At 27.7% G+C, this 10225-nt stretch overlaps 1 pseudogene; it reads right to left on the bottom strand.

Moving 5' to 3' along the window:
- Positions 1-6007: 6007 nt before the first annotated feature.
- LOC114129870 (uncharacterized) lies at positions 6008-6775 on the bottom strand (annotated as a pseudogene).
- Between the last annotated feature and the right edge of the window lie 3450 nt (positions 6776-10225).

The following is a 10225-nucleotide window of genomic DNA, read 5'->3' as shown; positions in this document are numbered from 1 at the left end:
TTTTATCGAAAAATCCTTTCAATTTCTACTTTCACTGTCTCGGTAACTCTTGGCAATTGAATTGCTTGATGACATTGTAAATAAATTTGAATGCAGTGGGCCTAAAATATTAATAAAATTGTTATTAACACAAACAAATAATTATTTATAATGAAAATAGTCGTTTATTTATTATTAATAACAACGATTGATAACACACACACATATAACAAATATAATAAAACACACCTGCTGCTCGGAGACCGAACACAACGTTGTAAACATTTTTTGGGGATAATATATATTATTTTATCCTTGAACGCGTATGTATAAAAAAATATGTGCGAGTGTCGAGTATGGGTGTGCGTGATAAACGTCGTAGACGGAAAACGAAGAGTCCGAAAAATGAACATAGGGTTGATTATCTACCCTGTGTAGGGGTTCCCAAACCGTGGTACGAAGAAGGCTCGTATAGGTGGTACGCAAAGAAATTTTAACTTAAAGATTTAACTAAAAATTGAGATTCTTTTACTTTCATAAATATCAAATAATAAAAAATGTTAAGAAATTAATGAATAATAAAAATAAACGTTAAAAAAAATCAAAGAGTATCTACACTACATGCTACATGCAGATACATCGGTACATATATAATAGGCATTTCTTGTTACAAGGCCGTGACTGAACAAAAATTTCGAGGAGGAGGATCCAACATTAAATAGACACTGAACACTTGTCATTTTTACGTTAAAAATTACCAAATTGGATTATTATCGTTATTGAAAATTTGAAAACATAAGTCATCATTAAAATATTTAATTTATATAATAATTAATTATTTATTAATAAAATAATATTTCTACTTTTAAAAATATCGAGAGGGGGGGTGGATTCGGACCCCTAGACCCTCTCCCCGGTTACGGCCTTGTCTTGTTCAACCGGTTGCTATAAACAATCACCGTCTCGACGTGGTAACATTCTCGGTGTCGTACAAATTAGCAGAACATGGGCGCCCATTGGGAGGGGCAAGTTGGGGCGCTTGCCCCCCCTCCTGGACAAAAAAATATTTAAAACTTGTAGCTCAATAAATATTACAATAATATTATTATTATCTTTATTACCTTACATTTGAGAAATTTTTTATTTTGACCCCCCCCCCTAAAATGTTTTTTATGGGCGCCCATGTAGCAGAATGACCTCCAGCCATAAGACATATGGTATATGTCAAAAAATTTGACTCCTAATTTAGTTTTAGAATTGAGGGGGTACGCGTATTGATTATTAAGTGTCTGGTGGTACTCGATGATAAAATGATTGGGAACCCCTATACAGAATATTCGACGTGGCGCGTATATAATGTATAGGTGCCTGCATACCGTAATATTTACCTACTACTACATCGTGTGTTCGTGTCGAGTACATAAAAGGACTTGTTTATAAAACCTGTTACATGAAAAAAATATATACGAGTATCGAGAGAATAGTGTTTCTGTATCATGTGTGTGTGTGTGAAATACACGTACAGGTCCTACCGCCCAAGACGATATTACCTAGTGTGTAAACCGTGAAAAAACCGGTTGTCCGACGTCCGCAAAAATCGAAATTTAGCCCGTAAAATCACGCAAATCATCCGCAAAATAACGTATACAACGAAATTGTTAATGCATAAATGTCGCAAATGTCTAGGAATTAAGAAGGCAACATTTTTAGAAACAAACGTGGAAATAACAAAAATATAACCAATTAATTACCAATTAGTAGAATTTTACTATAGTACCTAAGTACCTAAATAAACCTAGGTATACATAGCTAAGGTGATTCGTTTTAATTTTGGCTATTTTTACTTATTGTCTATTGATTATTTAAAATTGATGACGATAAACGATTGAGAGCCGTTGTATTCGTATTCATTAATAATTTCTAAAATATGATTAATTAATTAGTCTATAATGTTAAAAAAAATATATTTTAAGTTTTTTTCTTACTAAAATATAGTGCCGTCGCCGTGGCGGTATTATACTTATAAGACATAACATAAAAATACACAACAGTGTCTCACCGTGATTGTCCCTGGAAACTATACATTTTAAATGACACAAAAATAAACATTAATATACATAAATATTGACCCTTCAAAATCATTGTTCGAACGCGTTTGACTTCCGGCCGAATCGTCTACATCGCCAAAGGCTTTCCGCAAGTCTCGCGATCGGCATGGTATGTCCGCGACAAGTCAACCCTCCCCCCTCTACGGTGTACACAATATTATGCCGGTCGATGCCCAGGACTTTAATAATATTCATTTAAGTCGAGGTAATAATCTAAGACGCAGTGATATATTTATTTATTGAGAAATATTCTATGTACGCCGCAGGAAAAAAAAAGTTTCCAACGCAAACAATGTGTCTGGTTTAAGGCCCAACACTGTTCCAAACGAGTGGTAGTTTTGTGCGCAAACCAGCACCTCTCTCGTATACGAGGCAGACACACAGCATTCAAATTTCGGATTCACCTTACACGCACACACACACACACACACATACACACACATATATATATATATAACGAATATAATAAAACGCACCTGCTCGGAGACCGAACACGGCGCTGTCAACATTTTTAGGGATAATATAGATTGTTATTTTATCCTTGAACGCTTACGTACAAAACGTGTGCGAGTGTGTGCGCGTGCACGACAAACGTCGTAAACGGAAAACGAAAAACAATAAACGCAAGGTCGAATATTTGACGTGGCGCGTACATAATATAAGGTAGTGGTTCTCAACCTTTTCGAATGACGGAACACAGTCGTAAAATAAAACAGTGTACAGTATATATATATTAAATTTTTTAATATATTAAACGATAAATGTTTAGCATAAAACGATTTGCAAACATGTTAGTAGAACAAAACAACAAAACCTATATAATGATTCTATACACTATACGGTATATTACACAGGTGACTGTAGTTTGTACAGTTATTGTTGTATTAAACACGTCTTATATCTGTGTATTTTGTTTTAAAAGTCAAAATGTCAAGAGATTGAAACTAGAAACATTAAATACCTACAATTTTTTTTTAATGATTTTAATATTTTCTCGGAACACGTCTTACACTAAGTCCACGGAACTCCTGCGCGTTCCGCAGAGCACTGGTTAATAACCACTGATTTAAGGATTGTACCTGCACGGCAGCTGCATACCGTATAATATTAACGACGTAGTGTAATAGTGTCGATTAGGTACACAAAAACACTTATTTTATAAAACGTGTTTCCCAACTATAGCCACTTGAACAATAAATATATAATAAACGAATACCTACCTATACCGAGAGAATATAGTGTCCCTGTATCGCATATGCGTGCTCGTTTGAAATAAATCACGTACATAAAGGTCCTACCACCCATAGGCCATATTATATAGGTAATGTAAAACGTGAAAAAACGTACATTCCAGTACATACAGAGTGATCAAATTCAACGTAAAACGTTAACGACGACGAACGTCGTTTGACAATAATACTGTACGTATAATGCGTCAAACGGATCGCTCCGTAAAATTACGTTACAATATAGATTTTATTGTATTAATTATTTTCATACGATAATTCTGCATTTCTGCATGTCGTGCGAGTAAAATATATTTTCGCGCATAATACTTACCGCTAATTATTAATCTTTGCGCGTTGATGTGGGTTAGGTACTTGGATAAAAAAAAAAATCAATATATTATATAAAATATATGCAGCAGTACCTATGTAGACAGTAGGCATTACCTATAGGCTATAGATACGACCATTGAATTGCTCATTATAATTAACTACACAATATAGGTACGTCCTGTAAGGCTCTGAATCCTTTGCCGATAGTACGATACTACGATAGAAGTATAATAATATTCGCTATTGGTTTCTAATGCTGTACGCATAATAAATAATACCTAATAATTGGATGTGAAGTCACCTATAACAAAACGAAGTTCGTTTCACAAATACACCCGTATTAATAAATAAAGCTCAAGCTCGGTATTTTCTATGTATTTATTATCATGGTATGATTTACAAATATTTTGGCTCTTTTAAAGCTGACTTACAGACATTTGACATTTTTATTTATTTTAGTTTTTTATTTTTATAAATATGGAATTTTTCAGGGTCAAAAGCTTAAAAAAAAATTAATTTCAAAGTTCTTCTTAGGTTTTTTTCTACCTATGGATAATCATATAAAAATATTAAAGATACGTTATCACGATATTTGTTGAAAAGCATTTGCGGTTTTATAAAATTCATCAAAAAAATAAAAAAATGAAAAACACACCGGTATTTTTCATCTCAAATACAATATTTATTTACTTATTCATAACGATATAATGCATAATTTCATAGTGGCTAATAACAATCGGCCTTCGAAGCTTGTAGGGTGCTCCCGGTGGATATTATTTAAACATTTTAAACTACAAAATTGCCGTCTAAAAATACGCCACATTTTTTCTCCCGACCAAGCCGAGTGTTATCAGTTTATCACATTTTCTTCTCTATAGTACGCGACACGAAACGTGCGGATGACCGCCACTCGCCCAGTGACCATTTCTCGTTGGTGGTGTCCAAACTGTTCAAAAATGTAAAGTACCTGTTGCGCCAGTGGCACGCACTTATAATAGAGATTAAAAATTGAGGCCCACTGGTTTTTAGAAAAATCGACACACGGTGCCCTGTGGCCATCTGCAGCAGTCTGCACGTTTTCGTGTCGCGTTCTATACACCGTGTCTTTGACATTAAAATATAAATTCGATCACTTTACTCAATATTACTATAATTGCTTAAAGCCATAGCCAAAGTCCATTTGCAATTTGTTTATTTTTTAACGTAAAACGTATTGTAGTGTTATTGTTGTACAGTATATCTACTTATATTTTATATTACATCTGTAATATAACGAATACATAGGTACAAACGGTACAAGTGCCTACAAAAATGACAATTACTATTGGACTAAAATTTATACAATTGGTTTTGAATCAAAACAATGATCCAATTTTTGATGATAACAATTCGAATCGGGTTTTGTGTGATGTCTTAACACCAGGTAAGTATAAATAATAATTAAGTTTATACTGAAGTGCCCAAGCTAAGGGTAAAAAAAGGAACGTAGCAACACAACTTAATATTATTACAGTTATGATCAAAAAATACTACATACTATCATTTAATTGGTAATTTTATATTATTTTGATCGCCACAGTCAACGCGATAAACGCACTCTATACGAGTATCGAAAACAGCCTTATCATTGAATTGATTTCAATTAACAGCATTTTTCAAAATAGAAAAGTTTCTTTTAGCTTAAACCTGTTGTCATAAGTTAAATAAAACAATTAGGAAAGATAATGTCCTTATGTACCTAACTAACAACCCCATTAATTCAAAAAAAAAAAAAAATGGACTCTCAATACTACCCCCTGGCTACGACACTGTTATATATACTTAATCTAATAGAATCTAAAACTTTATATTAATAATACACATTTTACAGACGAAAACGAAAGAGTAATGGCGATGGTTGAAGTTAATCAGCTGATGTCTCTTGGAGTTAGAATTCCAGGTATTACATGTCAAAAAATCAAAGAGGAAATTGCTGAAACAATTATAATTGACGACGAATCGGATTAAATAGGTAAATATCAATATAAACTTTATGAAAATTGTGACAGAATTATCAGTTAATCAGCTGAACTCTAATGAAACTTTTTTTCATGACTAAATAAATAGGTATGATCATAACTTTGTGATACGCATACCACCCCTTACCTCGTCTATCGTGTAGTTTTCCAATTCTACAAATAGTACAAAATACAAATTGCAATAGACTTAAATATTTTAAATTTAATACTATAATTTACAATTCACGAGACTAAGTTTATAATAAATATTTACTCATTTTAATTTTTATTAATTGTTATTTACATATTATGTATTATATAATATTATTTAATGTATGATAAATGGTGATTGTAAAGGTAGGTATTAATTTGTAAGTTTCCTTTTTTTCCGTTTGTCTAATTGCTTTTGTTGTTTTGTGATTAATTGTTTATTTAAATTATTTAATCTGATGTATGTCCGTGTTCTAATAAGGCAATGTATTACTTCATCGGGTACATTAAGTTTTTAAATTTTTGGTTTAGTGATCTTAAATAATGTTTTGAAAGCATATGGGGATTTTGATAGATTTTCACCATGTAGTATTTTAAATTTATTTCCTATTTGCAGAACAGCTTTAAAAAGATTTTCTGATGGTATTGTCAAATTTCCTTTAAAAATGCAGGTTAACCAGTTTTATTGTATCATTACAATTTATTTGAGATAAATGAGGATATTTATACGTATATCGAATTGCAATATAACCAGCAATGTATTAAGCACACCCTTCTTCAATATCATCAAATACTGGTTTTTCACAATTTTCAGTATCAATCTAAAATAATACCTAAGCCATGTAAAAGTAATAAAAATTTAAAGTAAGAACCTAACTATTATAAAAGATAAAATAAAGTTTTAATAAAATTACTTCAAATTGTTTTAGTAGCTAAAAATTAGATTCTGGAATAGTAATTACATTCCATTCAATGTTGGATTTGTTGTTAGCATGAATGGAAGAATCATTAAATATGATAATAATTTTTGGGTTGTAAAACAATCATTTTCACTCAACAATTTATATTCTATACTACATTGTGTATTAGTGTTTTCAGTAAATATAATATTGGAATACTTGCCTAATATATACCATTTAGGCTATAAATTATAATGTTTGACAAATTAATTACATATTAGTCATATAATAATAACATTAATTTAAATTTTGTTTTATTTAAGAATCACCAGTACCTATTTGAAGTCTGAAATAGTGATGTTGTTACAAGCACTTCCAGCCATACACTTTAAGAAGTTAAACAAATTTTCCAATCCATCTGTATTTAATTTTGTAGTTAAAATGTATTCTAATATATACTGTTTTCTTAAATCAAGTAACAATTTTTTCAAAGATGTATTGCATATAATTATTCCTATTGATAATTTATGCATTGATTAATAATATTTAATAAAATAAAACATTTTTTAATTTAAATGATGTGAAATGTTTGTATATTATTACCTTTTTAAAAAGGTAATAATGATCTTTAACCATGCATTCTTATTGATTTAATGAACTCTGTCATCCTGTCAAGTAATTTATTTTGAACATTTTCATTTAAACCTTAACTTGGTACTTCATTATCATATTTGTGTTGGATGTTAAAGAGGTCAAACCAGTTATTAAACAAAGAAACTACTTGTGATGCCTGTTATTTAAATGTAAACAATTAAATTATTGACACAAGTAAGTGGAAAAATAATACATGCTTATTTCCAGTTAAATTTGTTCATATAATTTCTTTCTCGACAGAAGGAAATGGCTTTAGCTACTGTATTGGAAAAAACTTGTGCTGCCAATTTTACATTCAAACGACCAGTTCCTTGCACAGTTATAGATGCCTTTCACTAAGTTTATATGTTAACTTATAGTCTAGTCCAGTATTTAGGTTTAATAATAATTCAAAAATATTTTTCACAATAAAATGTCCATTTCTGAGTATATATCCTTTACAAAATATAATATTTTAATTATTTTTAATTTGTACAATAAAAAATAAAGTATATGAACTACTCACTTATCAAGTAAATGATTATAAGCCAACTTCAATAAATGTGGAGGATCTGCAAAAACATACATATTATTTCTAGAAATAAAAGAAAGATTACATCTAATTTTTAGTTTGTGTATGTGTGTAAATATGACTAATTTATTAAATATTTGCTAAAATATGGCATAAGATTTCATTTCTAACAATTGAAAGTATACCCAATAGATTCATTGTAAAATTTAGAAAAAATATAATATAACTCATTGAATAAAATGATACTATTTATTTTTTTAAAAAATTAAGAACTATTTTTTTTTTTTTAGTACGTGTGTAATATGACTATTTTGTTAATAATTTGCGAATTAAAGACATAAGATTTCAATTCTAACACATGAAAGTATAAACGTTAGATTCATTTTAAAATTTAGAAAAAATATAATATAAATCATTGAATAAAATGATACTATTTAATTTATAAAAAATTAAGAACTAATCTTTAATTTTTAAAACGTGTGTAAATATGACTTAATTGTTAATAATTTGATAATTTAAGACATAAGATTTCATTTCTAACAACATGAAAGTATACCCAATAGCTTCATTGTAAAATATAGAAAAAATATGATATAAATCATTGAACAAAATGATAATATTTAATTTATAAAAAAATAAAAACTAATTTATAAATTTTAAATTGTATACATGTGTGTAAATATGACTATTTTATTAAATATTTGCTAATTTAAGGCATAAGATTTCATTTCTAACAATTGAAAGTATAAACAATAGATTCATTGTAAAATTTAGAAAAAATATAATATAACTCATTGAATAAAATGATAATATTCAATCTATAAAAAAATTATATCTAATTTTTAGTTTGTGTATGTGTGTTAATATGACTATTTTATTAAATATTTGCAAATTAAAGACATAAGAAGTCATTTCTAACACATGAAAGTATACCCAATAGATTCATTGTAAAATTTAGAAAAAATATGATAGAAATCATTGAGTAAAATGATAATATTTAATTTATAAAAAAATAAAAACTAATTTATAAATTTTAAATTGTATACATGTGTGTAAATATGACTATTTTATTAAATATTTGCTAATTTAAGGCATAAGATTTCATTTCTAACAATTGAAAGTATAAACAATAGATTCATTGTAAAATTTAGAAAAAATATAATATAAATCATTGAATAAAATGATAATATTCAATTTATAAAAGAATAAAAACTAATTTTTAGTTTTTAATTGTTAATATGTGTTCGAGGACCACACAGACACTATGCACCCACTCATCCAGCTAATCACTGTAATTATTCAATATTGCCTATATCCAACCCCTTGAAAACGATATGCTTTCTACATTCTTAGTTCTTAATATGTGTGTTAATATGACTATTCTGTTAATAATTTGCAAATTAAAGACATAAGATTTCATTTCTAACAACATGAAAGTACACCCAATAGATTCATTGTAAAATTAGAAAAAAATATGATATAAATCATTGAATAAAATGATAATATTTAATTTATAAAAAACTAAAAACTAATTTATAAATTTTAAATTGTTTACATGTGTGTAAATATGACTATTTTATTAAATATTTGCTAATTTAAGGCATAAGATTTCATTTCTAACAATTGAAAGTATACCAATAGATTCATTGTAAAATTAAGAAATATATAATATAACTCATTGAATAAAATGATAATATTCAATCTATAAAAAAATTACATCTAATTTTTAGTTTGTGTATGTGTGTTAATATGACTATTTTATTAAATATTTGCAAATTAAAGACATAAGATTTCATTTCTAACACATGAAAGTATAAACGTTAGATTCATTTTAAAATTTAGAAAAAATATGATATAAATCATTGAATAAAATGATAATATTCAATTTATAAAAGAATAAAAACTAATTTATAAATTTTAAATTGTTTACATGTGTGTAAATATGACTATTTTATTAAATATTTGCTAATTTAAGGCATAAGATTTCATTTCTAACAATTGAAAGTATAACCAATAGATTCATTGTAAAATTTAGAAAAAATATGATATAAATCATTGAATAAAATGATAATATTCAATTTATAAAAGAATAAAAACTAATTTATAAATTTTAAATTGTTTACATGTGTGTAAATATGACTATTTTATTAAATATTTGCTAATTTAAGGCATAAGATTTCATTTCTAACAATTGAAAGTATACCAATAGATTCATTGTAAAATTAAGAAATATTATAATATAACTCATTGAATAAAATGATAATATTAATCTATAAAAAAATTACATCTAATTTTTAGTTTGTGTATGTGTGTTAATATGACTATTTTATTAAATATTTGCAAATTAAAGACATAAGATTTCATTTCTAACACATGAAAGTATAAACGTTAGATTCATTTTAAAATTTAGAAAAAATATGATATAAATCATTGAATAAAATGATAATATTCAATTTATAAAAGAATAAAAACTAATTTATAAATTTTAAATTGTTTACATGTGTGTAAATATGACTATTTTATTAAA

The sequence above is a fragment of the Aphis gossypii genome, unplaced genomic scaffold, assembly GCF_020184175.1.
Source record: "Aphis gossypii isolate Hap1 unplaced genomic scaffold, ASM2018417v2 Contig01003, whole genome shotgun sequence".
In the NCBI taxonomy this organism is placed as follows: Eukaryota; Metazoa; Arthropoda; class Insecta; order Hemiptera; family Aphididae; genus Aphis; species Aphis gossypii.
This window is presented reverse-complemented; position numbering and strand designations above follow the sequence as displayed.